This window comes from Thamnophis sirtalis, unplaced genomic scaffold (assembly GCF_051295495.1).
Source record: "Thamnophis sirtalis isolate CommonGarterSnake01/CBP01778 unplaced genomic scaffold, rThaSir2_p1.2 scaffold_10, whole genome shotgun sequence".
NCBI lineage: Eukaryota > Metazoa > Chordata > Lepidosauria > Squamata > Natricidae > Thamnophis > Thamnophis sirtalis.
In genome coordinates, this window is record NW_028261390.1 from 39,405,105 (window position 1) to 39,430,593 (window position 25,489).

Sequence of the window (25,489 nt, forward strand, 5' to 3'; positions counted from 1 at the left end):
GTTTGATGAGAGGAAATTTGATATAATTAGCAAATGAATTTTTGTTAATAAATAATATCTATAACAATAACAATGAAATGACAAGGGATAAATTGTAAACAGTGATTTGGAAAGGAGGATCAGAAACCTTGTTATCAAACATAATTAATTTTTACTTAGAACATGCTATAAAGGGGTAATTTTATTAGATGATATTAGAAATACTTAATGAAATGCTACTATGTGCTTGTGTTTTTTAATTTTGGACTATTTCATGTAAAAAGATGTTAAAACAACCACAGTAAAATGAGAATTGTGGGATGTTGATAGTAAGAGATATAAAATATACAATGAGATATGAATTATAAGTAATGACTGTGGAAGAGATGCACGAAAGTTATTTGTAACCAATCGACACACTTCTACAATATGTAACGAAAGATGATTTTATTTTATTGTGTTGTGTTTGTCTGTTTAACCAAAAATTAAAAAAATATAAAAAAGACTGAACATTCCAGAATACCTACAGAAGATTCTCTTAGAAAAAATCATGGAAAATTATGATCAAAATATTATGTTGATGAAGATCATATGGCAGAATCTCGCCCAGCCGCCCTGTTTAGGATAACCCATTCCCTCCTGAATGGGGGGGAAACGGTGGATGCCTTGCAGGGTCGAGCTGAGGAGTTTGTTCAGTTTCTGTCGGACAAAATTGCTCAGATTCGGACAGACCTGGACTCCATTTGGACAGAACCAGCCGAGATGCCGAGGGAGGGTCTTGCTCAGACTTTCTGGAATGAGTTCCAGCTTGTCACCCCTGATGAAGTGGACAAGGCCATGGGAGCGATGAGTGCCTCCACCTGTTTTCTGGATCCGTGCCCCTCCTGGCTGGTCTCGACCAGCAGGGAGGTAACACGAGGCTGGCCCCAGAGAATTACGAACGTCTCCTTGATGGAGGGATCCTTTCCATGGCCTTTTAAGGAGGTGGTGGTGAGACCCCTCCTCAAGAAGCCCTCTCTGGAGGCAGCTATTTTTAAAAACTATTGCCCAGTCTCCAACCTCCCTTTCTTAGGGAAGGTTGTTGAGAAGATGGTGGCCCTCCAACTCCGACGGACCTTGGATGAAGCAGATTATCTAGACCCTTTTCAGTCTGGTTTCAGGCCTGGCTACTCCACCGAAACTGCTTTGGTTGCACTGACCGATGATCTCTGGTGGGCCAGGGACAGAGGGCATTCCTCTGTCCTTGTGCTCCTTGACCTCTCAGCGGCCTTCGATACCATCGACCATGGTATCCTTCTGCGACAGCTGGAAGAGGTGGGAGGCACCGTCTTACAGTGGTTCTCCTCTTACCTCTCCGACAGGTCGCAGTCGGTGTTGGTCGGAAGACAGAGGTCGACTCCTAGGCCCCTCAATTATGTGGTGCCGCAGGGGTCAGTCCTGTCCCCCCTCCTATTTAACATCTACATGAAGCCACTGGGCGAGATCATCTGCCGGCATGGGATTAAATACCACCAGTATGCGGACGATACTCAGTTGTATCTGTCCGCCCCGTGCCAACTCAGTGAAGCAGTGGAAGTGATGTGCCAGTGCCTGGAAGCTGTTAGGCTCTGGATGGGAGTGAACAAACTTGCACTCAATCCTGACAAGACCGAATGGCTGTGGATATTGCCCCCTAAGGACAGTTCATCCAGTCTGTCGTTAACCCTGGGGGGAGAAAAATTGCCCCCCTCAGAGAGGGTTCGCAATTTGGGGGGTCTCGCAGCTGACCTTGGAACACCACATGTCGACTGTGACCAGGGGGGCCTTTGCCCAGGTTCGCTTGGTGCACCAATTGTGGCCCTATTTGGACCGGGAGGCACTTCAGACAGTCACTCATGCCCTCGTCATCTCAAGACTGGATTATTGTAATGCGCTCTACTTGGGGCTGCCCCTGAAAAGTGTTCAGAGACTGCAATTAGTCCAGAATGCAGCCGCACGAGCGATTCTGAGTGTGCCAAGGTACATCCATATCACACCTATCCTCCGCAAGCTGCACTGGCTGCCCATTGGTCTCCGAGCATGATTCAAGGTGCTGGTCATCACCTTTAAAGCCCTACATGGCCTAGGACCCGGGTATCTGCGAGACCGTCTTCTGCCACATACCTCCCTCAGACCAATAAGATCGGACAGGATGGACCTTCTCCGGGTGCCATCAGCGGGACAATGCCGGCTGGCGATGCCTAGGAGTAGGGCCTTCTCTGTTGCCGCTCCGGCCCTGTGGAATGAGCTGCCCCCTGAGATCTGGGCCCTACCCACTCTCATGGCCTTTCGCAAAGTCATTAAAACCTGGCTTTTCCGGCAGGCTTGGGGCTGTTGACCCCTTGATTGAGGTCCAGCCCCCTCCTGATTGGGTGTTTGTTGTGTTCCCTTTTTAACCTTGTTGTGTCCAATTGTTTTTAATAATTCTTTTTAATTTTTTTCATTTCTGTAAGCCGCCCGGAGTTGGGCGGCATAGAAATTTAATAAATGAAATGAAATGAAAATTTAAAAAATGGGGTATCTGGTTCTGAATATCTAGTTATTTAATGAGTTAATATAACTAGTAGCATAGCGTGGATCTCATCTGAGACAAAAAAAAACACACATGAAGAAGCCAACTAGGGTTTGTGTGTACGTGTTTATATTGTGTGTGTATACACACGTACACACATACTAAAACTATCATGTCTATTTGTCATCTACAACTGGATGAAATGACCATTAGGGCAACAATTTGTGAATTGAGGTGTCTCAAATGAGCTAACATAATGTATCCAAAAATCTGGAATCCTGTGGGATTGAAATTTGAAAAAGTTATGGCTGCTTCAGGGCTTCTGTGTCACCATTCTGGCATGATCAGTCATGGTCATATGTTCATTATTTCCAACACTCCCTGACAACTTACCACAAATCAATGGCAAAACCAGGAGGAAACCTGAACCTGATCATGATTGCCAACATTCCCTGCTAGCTTCCAACAAGCAGTCAGTGGGGAAGCAGGCCAGAGGTTGCAAATTCAAGGATGACAGCAGAAAACTAGATGCTTGTCAGGTGAGGTTGGAGCAAGGGATTGCACAAGAGATTTGGTGAGAGTTAGGGAGGATATACAAAAAGCATGGAGCAAGTAAGGGGTTGTGTGCTTAGGATACCTAAGAGGTGCTACAAGAGTCAGGAAAGGAGTGTGATGGTGCAGCACAGGTCAGGACAGGTGTGCAAGAGTGTTGCATGAATTGGGAAATGTGCATGAAAGTTCACAAATGACTGGCATGGCACAAAGGCAGAGGGATTTGGGAAGATTGCATAGGTGGAAGAGAATAACCTGAAAAATTTTCAGCCTTCCTGATGGTTTCCTTGTTGACATTCTCAGTGCAAGGTTTCCACAAGCAAACACAGTGGGAAACCATTCATGGTCATTCTTTTTCTCTGCTTGGGTTAGTATTTCGTATTTCGTATTTATTATAATTTATAGGCCGCCCTTTTCCCTGAGGGGACTCAGGGCGGCTTACAAAACGCGGGAAAGGGGGTACAAGACAAAAAACATAAGACAATACATAATTTTAAAAATGGAGCACAACATTCATTCATCATTCGGGAGGGGACAAACTAGATTTTTTATCCCCAGGCCTGACGGGATAGCCAGATCTTGAGGGCCGTGCGGAAGGCCTGGGCTGTGGTGAGGGTGCGAATCTCCACGGGGAGATTGTTCCATAGCGTCGGAGCTGCAACTGAGAAGGCTCTCCTCCGCGTAGTCGCCAGTCGGCACTGACTGGCGGATGGAATTCGGAGGAGGCCTACCCTGTGCGATCTGATGGGACGCAGGGAGGTAATTGGCAGAAGGCGGTCTCTCAAATAGCCAGATCCACTACCATGGAGCGCTTTGTAAGTGGTAAGTAGGACCTTGAAGTGCACCCGGAGACCAACAGGTAGCCAGCGCAGCTCGCGGAGGATCGGTGTTATGTGGGCGAACCATGGTGCGCCCACGATCACTCGCGCGGCCGCATTCTGGACTAGTAAATATCTCTGAAAAAATGATGCAGTGGATCACATGTTGCCTAGACTCCGACTTCAGCAATCTGTTTTGGGACTTCATGATGTTTCAAGAGATGTCTGAATCTGGACTACCATCAAAACAATCAATGCTCCATCTAAAAATGAAAATGATAGGATGCTGCTTGTTAGTTATGATTGTGATTAAATTTTACTGAGAAATCAATCAGTCCTTCATGCAAATGCAACATAAGCTATAAAGATGATTTCTTATAGAGTAAAACCCATAAAGATAAAATGCAAAACACAGTATTAAAAACATCCAAAAATTATACACACACACACACACACACACACAACATAAACACACACACACATACATACACACACACAGACACACAGATATTTGCAAATACAAAACAAAATACTAAATGTACATTTAGCACTGCTTGTCAAAGTACCCCTCCACTCTAGTATGAGAATGAATAAAAATAAAAAGAAATCAATTTATATGATATTGTTTGACCTTTAAAAGATCAAGATTGTTAGAATTAAAAGAAGAATATATAAAGTTGGCTTATTTGATCAAGGTTAAATATATATGTTGTTTTCGATAAATCTCAAAGGATTTTTCTCACATCAAATTACAAGGCTTTAAGAATTTGTTTATGGATCAGATATGGGATATGGGGAAATGATGAATTTTGTTTAATTTTAAGAGAAGATGATACAATATTAAAATTGTTTTTATTTTTTGTAGTGAAGGGGTAAGCTATTCTTTTCTTTTCCTTTATGACATTTTTTCTTTATTTTCTAGTTCTTTTTCTATTTTTCTTTTCTGTACCTGCCGTTTGTGTGTGTGTGTGTGTGTGTGTGTGTGTGTGACAATAATATAGATGAAAATAATAGTGTGCAGCATTAGCGCTATATTGGTGATGCTAGCCAAAGTCTGAAATCTAGAATTAGATCATATCCATAATATGATCTTCGACAGGATCTTAATCCTGGATATTAAGTTCCACTAGTTTCAAGTTTCAAGTTTAATTTTATTTATAGGCCGCCCAATCCCGGAGGACCCCGGGCGGCTTACAGAGAGGGGAAAGAAAAGAAAACAAAAGAAAATAAAAATAAAATAGACAAGTTAAAAAACAACACAGATACATTCATTTAAGTCGGGGCTGGACCTCAACAATAGCAATAGCAATAGCAGTAGACTTATATACCGCTTCATAGGGCTTTCAGCCCTCTCTAAGCGGTTTACAGAGAGTCAGCATATTGCCCCCAACAATCTGGGTCCTCATTTTACCCACCTCGGAAGGATGGAAGGCTGAGTCAACCCTGAGCCGGTGGGATTTGAACGCTGAACTGCTGATCTAGCAGTAGCCTGCAGTGCTGCATTTAACCACTGCGCCACCTTGGCTCTAATAACAATGAGGTCAACAGCCCCAGGCCTGCCGGAATAGCCAGGTCTTAACAGCTTTTCTGAATGCCATGAGAGTGGGTGAGGTCCGGATTTCTGGGGATAGTTCATTCCAAAGGGTCGGGGCAGCCACAGAGAAGGCTCTCCTCCGGGGAGCCGCCAGCCGACATTGTCTGGCTGACGGCATCTGAAGGAGGCCCACCCTGTGGGATCTTACCGGCCGTTGGGAGGAGTGTGGCAGTAGGCAGTCTCGCAGGTATGCTGGTCCTAAGCCATGCAGGGCTTTAAAGGTAATAACCAACACCTTGATATACCAATCCATAGCAAAACTAAAAGTTCAAGCAGCTTAACATTATTTTGAAAATTTTGGAAAAATAGATCTTTGTGTAACACACTAAAAACAATAAGAATTGCAAGATATGCACATGCATTTCTTTTATTTTGTTTTTCTATAGGAATACAAATGTTTTAAAGCATTATTAAACTTCTTTCTATTTGAATAGACTTCTGCTAAAATTAGAGATTCAGTCTTTAAATAATGTACTTTAAACATTGCTTTGACTATTTTGATTTGAATCTAGTTGTCTGGAAGAACAAACAGCAAGCTTGAAATTTGAGGCCTCCCAAATTATGTTGGCTTGCCTCTTCCACGCAAGTAACTCAGTTAGTTGTAATCTTTCTCTCTAATTTTTGCCAATCCCAATAAGGTATTTTTATTACCAATTTCTATAAATTATATGCTAACATAAACCACAAATAAACCCAAGTCTGAGATTTTTTTTTTGCATGCTACTTGGGTTAACTTTTCTAAAAATATGTCTAAATATATGTCTTCACCAGGCCAATTTTTTATTTTTATTGGAATGTATTTCAGATATATACTCAAGGCCTGCAAACTGAAACAGAGGTGTTTCAAATACTTACCTTATTCTTTAGGCAAATACACACTGGTTATTCTGGCATGTGATTGATGAACAGATGAACTAGTCTTCCTTCTCTTCAATAAACCCTTGATCTACTGCCATTTGGCACAAACTACAATGACATCAAAATAATGAAATTAGTCATGATGATATACCAGCATTGCATTTACCGATTTGCATTGTGATGTCTGGCACAATTATCTGAGTCATGGAACACAACATATCACATACATGGTCATAATTAATTTCAACATGGATACTTGTGATTCACTAACTATATGATTAATAAGCATCATATATATGGCCAACAATACATTGTCCTTGGAAATATAACCTGGTATATAGTAAATACACATTTGATAGAAATAGAGATAGAGATGGAATCACACATACACACAACACCATCAATTTGTTCTTTACTTCCAGACAAGGGTGAAATGGAATACCACGAAATCTGGGACAAATGGTACCGATGATTAGAATTGAGGGGAAAAGGTCAGGACGGAAAAACACGGATAAGTTAAGAACTGGAAAATATGGTATTAATATTGTACAATAGGTAGGAATTTGATATGTACAGTATATGTACTGATAGTGACTATATGATGAAAGGGATTAATGGGTAGGTAATTTGACTGACCACACATGGCTATGTAATGGATATAAACTGTTATTGCTGTAGGATCAAAAAAACTTTATGGAAATGACTATGCCAGAAATGTCGCACTATGTCCAACGTTTTTAATGTTTACCTAATAAAAACCTTTTTAAACAAATCTGTTCTTTACTTCCATTACCTTTTTTAAGAATTCAGAGCTAGTGTTTAAACTGTTAAATAGTAAGACCATGCATACTTGCATTTTTTTTTTTAGGATCGGATCGCAACACCAGGATATAGGATAGCATTGTCTAACCTAAAACTTTTAAGGTTAAGCAGTACCCATTAGCTCACACTAAAAAGAAAGAAGTAATGGAGTTACAGAATATCCTACCAACTTAAAATCAGCCAAATTAACGCAACATAATTTTATTGGTAAAATGCATTATCTTTTTAATTTAATATTTAGAAAAGTTTTAGAATAAAATTTCTACACTTTCATTTATTTTGGCTCACAGCTTTTTAAAGTTGATAGATACTTCTTGTTATACTTCAGATGGAGAACTGCTATTTATTAAAAACAGACTACAGCAACAACCGACTTTTTTCACCTCCATAAAATTGCACATTACATGAAAAACAAACAATTATCATGACATACACCTCTCCATTAGAAAATTAGGAAAGAAGACCATGAGACTCCATGTGTAGAAATCAAGTGTATTTTTACTAATTATAAATGATTAAAGGCATAGCGAAGCGAAATCTGATTATTTAGGCACGAAAGCGATTGATATATAGAATAGCCCTTTCCCCACCCCTTGGCATCACAGTTACAGTCCAATCATAATTCTCTCAAGTGTCAGGTGTGAGATAACTTCAAAAGGCATCACGAAGATTGAATGTCGGTGCCGTTAGTCCTGGCGGGAATCACCCACGCATGCGTAGTCCGACCAGCAGCTGAACTCCAGAACCTTCCTCCAGCACAATGAGTAACCCCTCCCAAATACCATGCCCTCCCTCCCCATTTCATGGCAGCCGAAGCAACAGCAAAGCAGAGACTGACATCCGGCCGTCCCCCGGAAAAAGGCAGTCAGGCCTGGAAAACGAGAAAACACAAACAAACAGACAAACAACAAAAAACAGAAGAGAAAAAGAGGGGGGGAGAAAAAGTCAAGGCTTGTCAGGATAAGCAGAATAAAATTGTTGAAGCAGTCGGGGGGCACGCACATGGGACTTGTCCACCCATTCGGTATGAGATGGAGGATAATGCTTCCAAGCGACCAGGTACTGTATCCGATTTCGCCGCCGCCGAGAGTCCAATATCTCACGAACTTCAAAATGACGTTCACCATCAACCAACAGTGGGGCAGGCGGAGGGTCCACAGGTGGACGTAAAGTAGAAACACGAACAGGCTTAATGAGGTTAACATGGAATACAGGATAAACACAGTTGAGATGCTTGGGCAGCTGCAAACGAACTGAAACAGGATTGATGATCTTGATGACGGGAAATGGACCCACGTACTTAGGTCCCAATTTCTTTGACTTTTGTGTAGTTTGGAGGAATTTCGTGGACAAATAAACTAGGTCACCCTCCCTGTACTGGTAAGGTTGTGCACGCTTCTTATCAGCCTGTTTCTTATGAGCACAATGCGCAGCATCCAAAGTACTAAGAGCCAAAGGCCAAACATGGCTCAAACGTTCGCTCCAATCAGCGACAGAAGAAACTTGTGGCTGCTCACGGGGAAGTTCAGGAATAGGAACAAAATCCTGACCAAAAACAACACAAAAAGGAGTGAAACCAGTGCTGCTATGGATAGAATTATTATAGGCCACTTCAGCATGTGGCAGCAAGTCCACCCAATCATCTTGCTGATAATTGATGAAACAACGTAAATATTGTTCCAGAACAGAATTAGTCCTCTCGCAAGCCCCATTAGTCTGAGGGTGGTGGGCGGAGCTTAGTCCCTGGGTGGAGCCAATGCGTTTAAGAAATTCCTTCCAGAAAACAGAAGTGAACTGGACACCTCTATCGGAAATGATGTGATCAGGCACCCCATGCAAACGGTAAATGTGAGAAATGAAGAGTTTAGCCAGTGCCTTTGCAGAAGGAATCTTGTGGCACGGAATAAAATGAACTTGTTTTGAAAATAAGTCTGTAACCACCCAAATGACGGTGTGCCCCTGGCTCTCGGGAAGTTCAACAATGAAGTCCATAGAAATTTCCTTCCAAGGGGCAACAGGGTGGGCTACGGATTGAAGTAGGCCTTGTGGCTTTCCAGGTGGCCGTTTAGCGGCTGCACAGACCGGACAACTGGCAACATAAAGTTCAATGTCCTTTTTCAAAGAGGGCCACCAAAACTGCCTCTTCACCAGATGCAATGTCTTTACAAACCCAAAGTGACCCACCAACTTAGAATCGTGAGCTCGTTGGAGAACGACGAGACGAAGAGAGGCTGGGTGTCAGCACCTCTCCATTTAATAATTAGGAAAGAAAGACCATGAGACTCCATACGTGGAAAATCAAATGTACTTTTACTAATTAAAAATGGTTAAAGAGCGGTTGCATAGCGAAGTCTGATTAATTAGGCGCGAAAGCAGTTGATATATAGAATAGCCCATTCCACACCCCCTGGCATCATAGGCCTAGTCCAATCATAAGTCCTTCAAGTGTCAGGTGTGAGATAACTTCAAAAGGCATCACGAAGATGGAATGTCGGTGCCGTTAGTCCAGGCGGGAAACACCCACGCATGCGTAGTCTGACCATCCAGAGAACTCCAGAACATTCCTCCAGCACAACGAGTAACCCCACCCAAAATACCATGCCCTCCCTCCCCGTTTCATGGCAGCTGAAGCAACAGCAAAGCAGAAGCTGACATCCAGCCGTCCCCCGGAAAAAGGCGTTCAGGCCTAAAAAAAAACACAAACAAACGGACGAACAACAAAACACAAAAAGAAACAGGGAGGGGAAAAGAGAAAAATTAAGGCTTGTCAGGATACGCATCATAAAACTTCTGAAGCAGCCGGGGGGCACGAACATGGGACTTGTCAACCCATTCCGCATGAGAGGGAGGAAAATGCTTCCAAGCCACCAAGTATTGGATGCGATTACGCCGCTTGCGGGAATCAAGTATTTGACGAACTTCAAAGTGCCGTTCACCATCGATCAGCAAAGGAGCAGGCGGAGGGTCATCAGGAGGACGTAAATGTGAAACACGAACAGGCTTAATCAGGTTAATGTGGAATACCGGGTGAACCCAGCTAAGGTGCTTGGGCAACTGCAAGCGAACAGAGACAGGATTGATGACCTTCACGATGGGGAACGGACCCACATATTTCGGCCCCAACTTTTTGGACTTCTGCGTGGTGTGAAGGAACTTTGTGGACAAATAAACCAAGTCACCCTCCCGGTATTCATATGGCTGTGTACGCCTTTTATCCGCCTGTTTTTTATGGGCACGATGTGCAGCATCCAGAGTCGCCAGGGTCAAAGGCCAAATACGGCTGAGACGTTCGCTCCAGTCAGCGACGGACGGAACTTGCGGCTGGTCACGAGGCAATTCAGGAATAGGAACAAAATCTTGACCCTACACCACCCGGAAAGGTGTGAAACCAGTGCTGGAATGGACAGAATTGTTGTAGGCCACCTCAGCATGCGGCAATAAGTCCACCCAATCATCTTGTTGATAATTGATGAAACAACGTAAATATTGTTCAAGAACAGAATTAGTCCTCTCACAAGCGCCATTAGTCTGAGGATGGTAGGCGGAGCTAAGGCCCTGGGCGGAGCCAATACGTTTGAGAAATTCCTTCCAGAACACTGAGGTGAACTGGACACCTCTATCGGAGATGATGCGATCAGGCACCCCATGCAAACGATAAATGTGGGAAATGAAGAGTTTAGCCAGCGCCTTAGCGGAAGGAATCTTGTGGCAGGGCACGAAATGAACTTGTTTCAAAAACAAATCTGTAACGACCCAAATGACGGTGTGCCCCTGGCTCTCGGGGAGCTCAACAATAAAGTCCATAGAGATCTCCCTCCAAGGGGCAACAGGTCGGGCAACAGACTGGAGCAATCCCTGCGGTTTCCCTGGGGGGCGTTTCGCGGCCGCACAAACGGGACAACTGGCAACATAAAGTTCAATGTCCTTTTTCAAAGATGGCCACCAAAATTGTCTTTTCACTAAATGCAAAGTTTTTACAAAACCAAAATGACCCGCCAATTTGGAGTCGTGAGCACGTTGGAGGACAACGGGACGAAGGGAGGTGGGGACATACAATTTGGCGCGGATCCATGGCAATTCGTCCCTCATTGTGCACTCATCCTGATGCTTCTGGAACCAGTCATCCTGGGGAAGGGCGAGTTTGAGGTCAGAAAGAAAATCTTGAGGCACGTCTACTTTTGCTCGTGCCTGCTGGCGAGTAACCACCGGAGCCGCCAGGCTGGAAGTGGGAACCACCGGTTGCACGATGCTCAGTTTAGAGCAGTTGTATTGAGGGAGTCTGGACAAGGCGTCCGCCATGAAATTCTTCCCACCAGGGATGTACTTGAGTGTGAAATTGAACCGGTTGAAATGTTGGGCCCACCGCATTTGTTTGGGGGAGAGACGGCGCGGCGTTCTCAAAGCCTCCAGATTCTTGTGGTCAGTCCACACCTCGAAAGGGTGCTTAGCGCCTTCCAGAAAATGGCGCCACGTGGTCAGGGCCCACCGCACCGCAAATGCCTCCTTCTCCCAAACTGCCCAACGTCTCTCAGTGTCTGTGAGCTTGCAGGAGGTGTACGCGCAAGGTTGCAGGTTACCTTGGTCGTTGGATTGCAACAAGACGGCCCCAACAGCGACGTCGCTGGCATCAGCTTGGACGACGAAAGGCTTGTCCATGTTGGGATGCTTCAGCACCGGCTCCGCAGCAAAAAGGCGTTTCAGTTTCTCGAAAGCCGCTTGGCAGTCCATGGTCCAGTCAAGAGGCTTGCTAGGCTTAGGTTTAGGACCACCTCTGGATTTCAGCAAATTAGTTATAGGAAGCGCAATTTTGGCAAAAGAAGGAATGAATTGACGGTAGAAATTAGCAAAACCCAAAATTTTTTGCAATTGTCTACGAGTTCTAGGCGCGTCCCACTCAGTGACCGCCCTCACCTTTTCAGGGTCCATTTCAATGCCAGCTGGAGAGATGCGATATCCAAGGTAGTCAATCTTAGTTTGGTGAAACTCACACTTGGATAATTTGGCATAAAGATCAGCAGCTCTGAGTTTTTTCAAAACAGTGCGCACAAGTGCGACATGTTCATCATAGGAGCGAGTATAGATAAGGATATCGTCCAAATATACGATAACTCCTTTGTAGAGGTGGTCATGCAAGATCTCATTGATTAATTGCATGAAAACTGCAGGGGCCCCCTGCAGGCCAAAAGGCATGACCCGGAACTGGAAGCAACCAAGAGGGCAGTTGAAAGCAGTCTTCCATTCATCTCCCTCCTTTATGCGGACCCTATAATAAGCTTCCCTGAGGTCCAATTTAGTGAAAATGCAGCCCTTCCCCAACTGGGCCAACATGTCCTTCATTAATGGAAGTGGGTATACATTTTGGGCCGATATACCGTTCAAATTTTTAAAATTAACACATAATTGGAGAGAGCCATCTTTCTTTTCACGGAAAAGTACAGGGGCAGCAACCTTGGGACGAGCAGGTTCAATGAATCCCCGTTCCAAATTTTTATCTATGAAATTCCGCATTTCTTCCATCTCTCTGGGTGACATAGAATATATTTGGGGTTTTGGTAGTTTAACCCCGGGTAGAATGTCAATGGAGCAATCAGTAGGTCTGTGGGGTGGAAGTTTGTCGGAAGACTTTTCACTGAAGACTCCCCTTAGGTCCCAATACACTTTAGGAATCTTTTCCTCTCCTTCAATCCTCTCCTGCCCTCTGGCGGCCACCTCAGGATTGCATTTAACAGGGTTCTCAGGAACGCCCTCCCCTTCCGGAGGCTCTTTCGTGCGAATGCGTAACCAGCCTTCCCTCCAATTTATGCGAGGGTTCCATTTCCGAAGCCAAGGGAGGCCCAAAATGAGTGGTCTGTCCATCCCCGGAGCCACAATGAATGAGATTAGTTCTGTGTGGGAACCCATTTTCATTTCCAAGGGCTCAGTAAAGAAATGAGCGGGCCCTCCCCCCGCGATGGACCCATCTATTTTGCAAAAGACAATGGGGGTTTTTAAAGTACGTAATTTGAGGCCCAACTTTTCCACCATAGCAAGATTGATCATTGACCGGGAGCACCCTGAGTCAAGTAAGGCGTGAAGGGACTCCGGCTCCCCATCGGGCAGAACTTTTAATTCTATGGGGATTAGCATGGGGCCTTTGTTTGAACTCACCCAGCGAGGCGATGTGTCATCATCTGAGTCATCAGAAGAGCTGGGGGGGCGTCCGCGTCTCCCTCCAAGGCCTGGCTGAAGCGAGGGGGTCTGGAATCCATAGCGAAGGGTTTCCATCATATCTCACAGGCAAGGGGGGAATTTTAGCCATTCTGCGTCTTCTGGGAGGTGGCCCCCCCTAGTCTGGCAAAAGCCCCAGCAGGAGGGGGTGAATCAGCTCGAGGGGGGGGTGAATCAGCGCGTGGGTTTTCTCGCTCCCAGCCCCTCCTGACCTCTTCATCTTCCCCACATATTTGCCCAAAGTACCTTTGTTCCAAGTAATCAGGTTGATCTCCCCCCTGGGGTCTTCTTTCCGCTCCCGCCTCCAGCGGTATTTCTTGGTGTCTTCTTCGGGTAACCCCCACATCCCAGCTTGTCCCCTCCTCTCTTTGTCCTACCGAGGTGGACCACCGGGGGGGGGAGGTGGATCAGCCGGGCTTGATATCTGCAGCTGAGACAATTCTTCATGAAGCAGGAGTTCGGCGGGGAGTTCTCCCTCCTTTTCTCCGCTGGCTGGCGAAGACATTTGCACCCTCCACGGTAGATGGTGATCTCCTGGAAAGGTGATTTTGAGACTTCGCTACTTGTCAGCACCTCTCCATTTAATAATTAGGAAAGAAAGACCATGAGACTCCATACGTGGAAAATCAAATGTACTTTTACTAATTAAAAATGGTTAAAGAGCGGTTGCATAGCGAAGTCTGATTAATTAGGCGCGAAAGCAGTTGATATATAGAATAGCCCATTCCACACCCCCTGGCATCATAGGCCTAGTCCAATCATAAGTCCTTCAAGTGTCAGGTGTGAGATAACTTCAAAAGGCATCACGAAGATGGAATGTCGGTGCCGTTAGTCCAGGCGGGAAACACCCACGCATGCGTAGTCTGACCATCCAGAGAACTCCAGAACATTCCTCCAGCACAACGAGTAACCCCACCCAAAATACCATGCCCCCCCTCCCCGTTTCATGGCAGCTGAAGCAACAGCAAAGCAGAAGCTGACACTGGGACGTAAAGCTTAGCTCCGATCCACAGTAAATCGTCCCTCATAGTGCACTCATCCTGATGCTGCTGGAACCAGTCATCCTGGGGAAGGGCCCGTTTGAGGTCAGAAAGGAAATCCTGAGGCACCTGCACTTTTGAGCACGCCTGCTGTCGAGTGACCACCAGAGCTGCAAGGCTGGATGCGGGAACGACAGGCTGAACAATACTCAGTTTAGAGCAGTTGTATTGAGGGAGTCTGGACAAAGCATCAGCCATGAAATTCTTCCCTCCCGGGATGTACTTGAGTGTAAAATTGAAGCGGTTGAAATGCTGAGCCCAGCGCATCTGCTTAGGGGACAGGCGGCGTGGAGTCCTCAAAGCGTCTAAATTTTTGTGGTCAGTCCACACCTCAAAAGGGTGTTTAGCGCCCTCTAGAAAGTGGCGCCACGTGGCCAAGGCCCAGCGTACTGCAAATGCCTCTTTCTCCCAGATTGCCCAACGCCTTTCAGTGTCTGTGAGCTTGCAGGAGGTGTAAGCGCAAGGTTGCAAATTACCTTGGTCATTGGCTTGAAGCAAGACGGCCCCAACAGCCACGTCGCTGGCATCAGCTTGGACGACGAAAGGCTTGTCCATGTCCGGATGCTTCAGAACCGGTTCCGCCGCAAAGAGGCGCTTCAACTTCTCGAAAGCAGCTTGACATTCTATGGTCCAATCCAGTGGCTTGCTTGGCTTAGGTTTAGGCCCACCTTTGGACTTCAACAAGTTAGTGATAGGAAGCACAATTTTGGCAAAAGAAGGAATGAACTGACGATAGAAATTGGCAAAACCCAAAAACTTTTGCAATTGCCTGCGGGTACGGGGTGCTTCCCACTCAGTGACCGCCTTCACCTTTCCAGGGTCCATCTCAATGCCAGCGGGGGAGATACGATACCCTAGGTAGTCAATCTTCGCCTGGTGAAATTCACACGTGGACAATTTGGCATACAGTTCAGCGGCCCTGAGTTTTTTCAAGACAGTGCGGACGAACGTGACGTGTTCGTCATAAGTCTGAGTGTAAATAAGGATATCGTCCAAATATACGATAACGCCTTTGTAGAGGTGGTCATGCAAGATCTCATTAATTAATTGCATGAAAACTGCAGGCGCCCCCTGCAGGCCGAAGGCCATCACCCGGAACTGGAAGCAACCAAGGGAGCAGTTGAAAGCAGTCTTCCACTCATCCCCCTCCTTTATGCGGACTCTATAGTACGCTTCTCTGAGGTCCACTTTAGTGAAAATGCGGCCCTTCCCCAATTGGGCTAACATGTCCTTCATTAGCGGCAACGGGTAGAGGTTTTGGGCAGAGATACCATTCAGGTTCTTGAAATTAACACATAATCTCAGGGAGCCATCCTTCTTTTCTCTGAACAACACGGGTGCAGCTACTTTGGGTCATGCTGGCTCGATGAAACCCCTTTCCAAGTTTTTATCAATGAATTTTCTCATTTCCTCCATCTCTCTAGGGGACATGGAATATATTTGGGGCTTTGGAAGCTTGACACCGGGCAAAATATCGATGGAGCAATCAGTAGGTCTGTGGGGCGGAAGTTTATCTGAAGATTCTTCACTAAAAACTCCCCTCAGGTCCCAATACACTTTTGGAATCTTTTCCTCTCCTTCAATTCTCTCCTGACCTCTGGCGACCAAAGCGGGGCTGCAGCCAGCCGGCTCTGGGGAAACGCCCTCCCCGTTTGGAGGTGTGCTTGTGCAGATGCGCAGCCATCCCTCCCTCCAATTTATGCGAGGGTTCCATTTTCGAAGCCAGGGGAGGCCTAAAATGAGGGGTCTGTCCATTCCAGGAGCCACAATAAAAGAGATTAATTCTATGTGGGTGCCCATTTTCATCTCTAGAGGTTCAGTATAGAAGGGGGCTGGGCCACCCACTGCTATGGACCCATCTATTTGGCAAAATACAATAGGGGTTTTCAAAGTCCTTAATTTGAGGCCCAGTTTTTCCACCATTGCAGGGTTGATCATACATCGGGAACAACCCGAGTCAAGGAGGGCGGGAAGCTGCTCTGACACCCCATCGGGCGGCACCCTTAATTCTATTGGGATCAGCATGGGGCCTTTGTTTGAACTCACCCAGCGAGGCGAGGCGTCATCATCGGAGTCATCAGAGGAGCTGGCGGTGGCGTCAGCTTCTTCCTCCACATTCTGCCTGAACCGCGGGGGGGGGGGGCCATCAGCAGCGAAGGCAGCTTCTTTCTTCTTCTTGTCTGGGGCCTTGCTCGTCTTCCCTTCCCTCTTGGCAGGGGGTGGGGTGGTCGCGGGAAGCTTAGCGCGGCACTCTGGGGCACGGTGGCCCCCCCTCCCACAACGGAAACATGTGAACGGCTTGACTTTGCCTGTGGAGCTTCCCTTTCCTTCACCCCTGGCTCGGAAAGGGGGCTTTTGAGTTGGGGGGTGTGATTTTTCTGCTCTCTCTCTCTCTCTCTCATCCCTCGCACGTTGAAGTCTAATCAAATCAAGCTCAATGTCTGCAGCATTTTCATACCAAGCTGTAACACGCTTGGGAAGGTGTCGATTAACACATTGTTGATAAATGTCCTCATTTAATCCTAATGCAAATTGGTCCAAAAGTGCTTCCTGAGACCAACCTCTCATATAAGCAGAGAGTTGTTGAAACTCCTGAATATACTGAGCCACCGGTCTATCTCCCTGCCTGAGGGTCATAAATTTCAACTTTCCCCGTTTCTCAGTTAGGGGGTCATCAAATCTTCTCTTAAACGCAGTCATAAAAGCATCAAAATCCCTCAGGAGGGGGGAATTGCTTTGGTATAGACTTAAGCACCATTCGGCTGCCTCTTCCTCCAAAGCAAGCAACACCATTCGTACTTTTATGTCATCTGATTCTAAATCGGGTCCATAAATTTCCATAAAGTTATAAACTTGCATAATGAAGAGGCCCAGTTTTTTCGGATTCCCATCATATTTTACAGTTAAGGGAGGGACTTTTGCCATTCTGTGTCTTCTGGGGGGCCCCCCAGCTCTGGCAACTGCCCTGGCTGGGGGGGGGAGAAGCAGTCTCTGGGTTAGTTTGCTCCCATCCCCCCTCGGCCTCTTCACCCTCCCTGAATTTTTGCATAGAGTACCTTTGTTCAAAGTCTTCCGTTTGGTCTCTTTCTCGGGGTTTCCGTTCGGGCAAGATTTGTTCCATCTCAAGTGGCTTCGCCTTTTGTTTTCTCCTGGTAACTCCAGCATCCCAACTTTTGCTGTCCTCTTTTTGCCCCACAGTCAAGGAACAATGAGGGGGAATCACAGGGTCCGCTATTCCTAACCCAGCCATTCTCCCAGGTAATGATGGGTCAGCGGTTTCCCTTTCAATTTCTTCATCGGTTGCTTGCAAAGACATCTCCCTCGTTTCTTCTTGTAGGTACACCCCCCACGGAAGGTTGAAATCTCCTGGTGGGGTGCGAGTGAGATTTCGCTTACTGTCAGCACCTCTCCATTAGATAATTAGGAAAGAAGACCACAAGACTCCATGTGTAGAAATCAAGTGTACTTTTACTAATTATAAATGATTAAAGGCATAGCGAAGCGAAATCTGATTATTTAGGCGCGAAAGCGATTGATATATAGAATAGCCCTTTCCTCACCCCTTGGCATCACAGTTACAGTCCAATCATAATTCTCTCAAGTGTCAGATGTGAGATAACTTCAAAAGGCATCACGAAGATGGAATGTCGGTGCTGTTAGTCCTGGCGGGAATCTCCCACGCATGCGTAGTCCGACCAGCAGCTGAACTCCAGAACCTTCCTCCAGCACAATGAGTAACCCCTCCCAAATACCATGCCCTCCCTCCCCGTTTCATGGCAGCCGAAGCCACAGCAAAGCAGAGACTGACACTAAATCCCAAGAGTTATCCTGCATTCGTCAATGATTATAATATTTTATAGATAAAGTCTTTTATTTCTGTTGTTACCTTTGCAAAATCTGCATACTGCCCTTTATTATTATTTTTATTTGTTTCTGATAATAATTGAGATAACTTTCTGGTCAAGTGATGCTGTTCAGGTTTTGGCTCAATGCCTGGAGGTTATAAGGGCCTGGAGCAAGAGGAACCAGCTACGACTTAATCTCAGCAAGACATTGTGTAGTTTTGGGGTCATAGAATCAAGTATGTTGATATCTTTGGCTCAACAAAGTAACACGCTCCCATTCATATTTGGTGTACATTTTGGGGGTTCCCTTTTGGATTCATGACCCTGCTGGAAGAACAGGTAGAAGCTGTGGCCCAGGGGACCTTTGCACAAATCCATCTTGTATGGCTATTGTATCCATTCCTGAACTCGGAGACCTTGCTTACATTCATTCATGTTTTAGTCACCTCCTATTTGAATTAGTTTAATGTACTCCAAACTGTTTAAAACCATCCGAAAGCTGCAAATGGTCCAGGATGATGCAGCAGTATGTGTCGTTTTGGACATTCTGTGATTCACCCAAGTAACACCATTGCTGCACACTGTGCACTGGTTTCCAGTTACTTTCTAACTGCAATTCAAGTTGCAGGTTGTTACCTTTAAAATCCTACATGACACAGGATAGGTTACTAGTGGTGTCTGCCCCTCCTACTAGGTTACAAAGGATGGAAATGCTGTAGGTTCTCTCCCTTAAATGTTGTCATCTGATGGACCTCAGAGGTGTGCCTTCTCAATAGCCACCCCAGCTTTTTAGAGCAGCCTCTCACCTGAAAGCCAGGAGATTCCTATCCTTTTAGCCTTCCAGAGTGGGGGGATGAAAACCTGGCTCTTATCTCATGCATTGGACTAAAGTGGGGCTGGAGCTGCAAGGATTATTGGTCTGATGCCTAAGGGCAGGGTACTTTTGTTTTTCACATTTTTAATGGATTTCTGGTAGATCATATGAGGTAGGAAGCCATAGAGGTCCTGTAAATAAATGATTAAATGGATAACTGCTTTTTCCAAATGTTTAAATTAATGACAATGCAGAATAATATAACCAAACCATGAGAATGATAAAATGGATTTTTATGTTGCTGAAACTGTTTTCATAGTCAAGCATATGGGACTTAATTCAGCAAAAAATAGCTGTAACTTTTTACCTTTAAATCACAGCTGTCAAACTTGTGGTGTCACATTGCCGTCACATGAAATTTCGCAACTTTTTTTTCCCCTTTGCAGAGTTGGGGTAAGCATGGCCTGCATGTGATGCATCCGACCCACAACACCCCTGCTTTAAATCATCATTAAACTTGCTGTAAACCATGAACATCTCTTTTTGTAAAACCATTGATATCTCTTTTTTAGGTACAGAAAACTTTCAGAGTAAACTGGAAGTATTTATATACATGACTAATTAGTAGGTAGGGAAGGATCACTTAGGCTTAATCTGTATCACTCTCTTTCATGTCCACTCCTATTCCATGTTAATCTGTAACTCTAGGGATTTTTTTTTTTTTTGCATAGGCATATATAAGTATATGTTTTTCTAAATTTATTTGGTATCATATTCAATTATTTGTCCTAAAACTTTTGTTTTAAAAATGTGCTATGAAAGATGCATCACAATATCTGGAGAAATGAAAAATGCAAAAATTAAGAAAGTTCATGTTCATGTTTTATTCTAAGAGAAATGGTTTAGATAAATTCACATTGGAATTCTCAAACTTCAACCCACTAGTAACAACATTTGAGATTAGCAGTCTCCAATCTTTCCACTTGGTGGACCAGGCTGGTACTGGGAGAGAGCAGATGCTTCCATGTTAGTGGCAGGTATGCGCACATGCACGCAGCTCGATTTGCACAAGTAGCAGGTACATGCACCTGCCACTCGCCCAAATGGGCTGCGCACATGCACTTGCCTGCTGCTTCTATAACCTGGCTCTAAACAGGCCGTGGCCCAGTGGTTGGGAACCCCTGTTATAACAGAATTAATAGTTTGTTGCCATTTCAGTTTGATTTTTCTCTTATTCGTTTTATCCATGATCCATAGCATTTGTATAAACTCTAGTCTTGCTCTACTGGGATTCATTTTGCTGTAGTTCTACTATCATTGCCCTAATGCAGGGGTGTCAAACTCTCAGTGTCACGTTGTCATCACGTGACGTATTGCAACTCCCCCCCTTTGCTAAACTGAGGGTGGGCGTGGCCAGTGCTTGACGCATCCAGCCTAAAGCAGACATAAAGTGAGATTTGGACATTAAGTGTGAAACCTACTGGGTCAGGCTGGACAGCCTCTTAGATCCCCTTTACTTCTATATTAAAAGCCACATAGACAAGAGTTGGAACTTGCAAAAGAAACAGGAAGCCAGTGCCTAACCACAAGATGTCAAAAACTATGTCAAAAGTCCAAGGTTCAATTAAAGTTCGTTAATGACACGTACTCCATAAATAAAAGGAGAAGTAAGATCCCATCTCCTTATAAGGTTTTCTCCTCAAGGTAACCACTAAGAAATGTGTTAAGTATTTCCGTGTTGCAATGCTTTTGAGAATGTATAAGAATGCATGCTTCAATAATTAAGGTTGTTCAGAACTTGCAATTCTAGCCATGGGCTAGCTTTCTGAACTTTCTGGCTGCCAAATAAACTTTTCCTGTATCCTGAGAAGTCTAACGCCTGTCATTTTCTGCAACAAGCCCATGGGCCGCGAGTTTGACACCCTTGCCCTAATGTAATTCTTACATTAACTCCTAAAATAGTACTATGATGTGGCCTGTGCTAAGAAGCAGTTGCTCCTGATAGTAGCAAAACAAACAATTGTCCCATCGGTACAGACCACAGTTTGGTTACTTGCTTAGTCTACCTTTATTTCTGGCACATTTCTGTTTAAATATGGAGCACCTCCACTATCACAGTAGACATTTTTTCATATAAGGACAACCATGCAATGCAGTTAGAATCACATTGCATTATGTGATGGATCCAAGGACTTGCCACTTGTCAAGAAAATCAGGTATCTGCTGACAGACAAAGTTAATATGTTGGAATAAAATGCTGTTCCACAGCTGTTTGGGAATTATTTTCTCAATAGAACTTTCTAATTAGCTAGGAGTTTTTCAAGCCTATTCTCAACAGATGAAACAGACAGGAAGCAAAAGACAAATACCTGCTCTCAAAGCTTTGGCTGGAGCAAAGGGAGATGGGGATTTAATGACTGACATGCATTGAAAGTAGTTAAACATAGAAAAATGTCACAGCCAGCCAGCTGTCGGGATGAAGTAACTTTGTTCAGAGACTTCATGGAGATTCTTTTCACCAGCTGACATTCCAGACAGTTAATCACATTACCGAGGGAAAAAATGGATTTGTTCAAGTGTTGTTAAAACTTTATTTTACAAAATATGCCCACAATTCTACAAGAAAAAAAAAGAAGGGATTAATATAAGTCAAGAAGATAACTTAAAACAGTTGATAATTAATAGCTATTCATTCATTTTACTGATTGCTATTTGTCACTCTAGAATCAAAAACCAAAACAATGCTATAGTGGAATGCAGATCAAATTTAAATAGTCTCAGGGCTTCACATTGCATTCCTAGCTAAAAAGGATCATTCCAATAACAATAATCGGTTACTTATGATTCAGTGCTGTAGATGAGATGGCATTGATTATTCTTCCTAATCCATGCTGGTTCTTATTAAAAATTAAATGGTCAGAAAAACAAAATCTGACATCAATCAGTTATAACTTTTCACAAAATATAAATACATTCAGCATGGTGAAATAGGTAGGAAATATAATTGCCCGTGTTCTAAATGATAACTAGGATGATACAAAGTTGATTGAATTAAGTCAACTTTTCTACATTGTAGTTGTTTTATTAAGTTATACTGAGAAATTGCTAGTTATCTACTCCCCAAAAGCAATCAAAGAAATTTGTCCTATATTTCTTGATTAAGCAACCACCACCACCCATATCCCAGAAATACAGTTATTTTTGTTTTTCATTTTTTATCTTTGTATTATACATTTTAATGCCGTTTAGGAGAAAAATGTCAAGACATACTTCTATTAAGCACTATCCCTGACTTCATTCAACTAATGGAACATATCTGATCTGTCTTGTATGCAGTCCCTAGGCTCTATTTCCAGATGAAATAGATTTCTTTTTAATTTGTCAGTACTAGCATTTCCGGCTTCTTCAAAATTAAAACCCATTCAAAAAGAAGAGAGGCACTACCTAGGAAAAATCTTAAAAAGAAATCTTAAAAGTCTTGAATAATGTCAGAAATCCCTCCAGTTCTAACTAAATTGCATTGCGACTCATATAATAGATTGCTGAACAATTAAAATCTGATATAAAAGATATATCTTCAAAATGAAATAATTATGAGAGCAGGAATTTATTTTGAGCACCAGAACTTGATGGAGTTCATGGCCTTTCTACACAAAAATCTGTTTTATAGTTTTTGGGATATTCCTCATGGTTCATTTAAATTTTATGTTCTGTGAAGTTCTATGTATTCATCCTTGCACCAGTAGAAAACCTCTATTAGCAAAAAAATTACTGTTCCTATTATAATCCCAATTCTATTATAGACATAACAGCAAATTGTGCCCTCCTTAATTGGGAGACAGGAGAAGAAGTAACATGAAAAAAGGAGGTTTGGTGGATTTCCTTTGTATAATGCCTGGGTATCTATCATACCTAATTCACTAGAACATGAATTATCTTGGAGACCTGTCAAGTAAACAGAGAGAGACCAATTTTAAAAATATGGATTCTGTACTGCCCTAACAAAAATGGCATTGTGAGACAATTGCCTCAGGTATGGGCTGGCGATGAAATCAATACTATAAGAACATAGTAGAGAGAGAGAGAGAGAGTGCTTCAGAGGCACATTTTTACTGCAGTTAGATGCTTGTAAAGAGAAGCACTTTATAAACTACAGTCTAAGGTCAAAAAACCTCACAAACATATCAGAAATAATCCAGAGACCTGTCGAGCACTTCAATCCTACTCCATCCCACTCCTTTCTTTGCAAAAATAATTTTATGATAACCAATAATTGTAAATCCTTATGGTGTATCTCCTATTGCCTGCTTTGATTTTTTTTAAAGTCTAGTACTGTGTAACAATATTAGATTAGTATTTAATAGATAAAAATTATCTAAAAAATACAGGACTTTTATTTTTCAAAAAATGTTTGGTTAGTATTTTTTTCTTTTTTTGTTTGTGTTTTTAGTTTTAAACCTAATAATTTAGAGAAAGCCACTTCAATCCATAATATTGCAAGTTTAAAGATGTAAAAGATAAATATATCATAAGCTGTGCTAATATCTTCATTGAACAATTTGTAATTACAGAACTGCTGAAATCAATAAATATTATTTTTCTTTTCCTTTTCATTTCTCCTTTATATTTATTGGCAAGAAAAAGAAAAAAGTTGGATACTATAGGATTAACACGAATTTTTTTTAAAAAGTAGTTGAAATATGGGAACAAAAGGGTTTTTTTTTGCCCAGGAATAGTTTGAAAACACGAAAACAAACAAAAATAATCAGAAAGTAGAATTAAACTTAATTATGCAACTATCAGCCTACAAAATATTTGGCAATAAATCCTAACATTGCAAATGAGGGAAACTGAAAACTTACTACATAGAAAAGGCAACACTGACTTTCCCTACTATAGGGGATGGTTCCAATATTTTTTTAATTGATTGTCTATTTTTTGTATTGAAGGATAGCCAATATTTCAAATCATAGTAAAAGTTAAAATTTATAAAGGGTTTGAAAGGAAGCAAAAAAAAGTGGGGGGGGGGGGGAGAGAGAAATGCAATAGACTATATAGTTTGAAAAAAGTTCATATTGTAATAAGCCAGGAGCTAAATCGTTTAGCTAGATCATTTTGTTTTTAGAATGATGAAATTAAACAAGTCTTTTCCAAAGTTTGAAACACCTGGGTATTTACTGTTGTTTATAAAAATCTATAGAGGATTTAAATAGAACCAACCTGGCCACTGAAGAAGTTTTTCTTCTCAATTGTAGCCTTTTTAATGCTTTTTTTTAATGCTCTTTTATGCTTGTTTCCATAGTTCTGCAATATGATTTAGTAATACATCTTCTCTGTGATTTGTCTGATTTATTTGTAGAAGTTCCAGTGAGTTGCCAGTAAGTTCTAAGTAATGTCAAGTGCCACCTTTCAAAGAAGTATATGTTCCCCAATTGTTTTCTTAGACTTGAAAAAAGATCCAAGACCTATTAAAGGAAATAAAAGTGGAAATAAGGAGGTTGCAGCCATCAATTTCTTTCATACCACATTTGTCCAGCATTTCCACTTTGATTTTGTGAAAAATATGTAAATAACAAAGTATAAATCTGCACCCTCAATGTGACAGACAAGCATCAGGTACTGAATATGAAATGTACACAAGTGAATCATTTTGTACCAAGACTGATTCATTCTTCAAATAGAATTAAGACACTTAAAACTGTTGATGGACTTCATCTTTAGAAGTGTTCTTAACAAAATTACTGATAGACTTCCAAGAAACAACTTAAGCTTTCTCTGAACCCTCTAATCCGTATAGATATTTGCCGTGTGTTAAGCTCTTCTGCCAAAACTCTTGCCTTCAGCTCTGTTCTAGTTTTTTGAATTTAGAAAAACAAAACTGCAACACACATATATGCACTCATATTGTGAAATTTGTAAAAATAAAGAGTTTGCAATAGTGAGGGAATTTATTGTAGGTGTTCTTGAAAAAAAAGTTTAAAAGTAATATAGGTTCAGAAAAAGAATTCAAATGCTAAAGAGGAAAACACAACATTTACCTAAAAATCAAGGTAATGTAACTTTACATAGATATGCATTACATAGTTCAGTATTTTTGTCTCTAAAATATATGAAAAATTCCTTTCAGAGTAACTAGACAGAAAGCATAGTGGATATTAAATTTTATTAGGAGATTTAAAGTAATATTACATATTTCTCTGAATTTGTGATCAGAAAAAAGCTTTTTTTGTGAATATGTTCTGTTGTTTTTTTCCCCCAATGGTGATATCTATTCCCATATCCCTAAATTACCTACTTATTATAATTTTTAATGAGTAACTCCACATTCTTAATAATTCTGTACTTAAAATATAAAATAATGTGATCCAATACAACTGGGTGAGCTTTAAATTTAAAAAGCTACATTATAAATGCTTACTAAAGGACAAAC

The 25,489-nt window shown here is 42.7% G+C and overlaps 1 protein-coding gene and 1 long non-coding RNA gene across 3 annotated transcripts in view; both read right to left on the reverse strand.

Moving 5' to 3' along the window:
- Positions 1–25,489, reverse strand: part of SPRY1 (sprouty RTK signaling antagonist 1) — a 503,195-nt gene that overhangs the window by 225,645 nt on the left and 252,061 nt on the right. The window lies entirely within an intron of this gene.
- Positions 4,007–24,564, reverse strand: LOC148043864 (uncharacterized). Its single transcript, XR_015697822.1, has 3 exons — positions 24,280–24,564; positions 6,329–6,439; positions 4,007–4,142 (listed from the first exon to the last, which is right to left on the reverse strand). It is a non-coding gene; the product is annotated as an uncharacterized LOC148043864 (long non-coding RNA).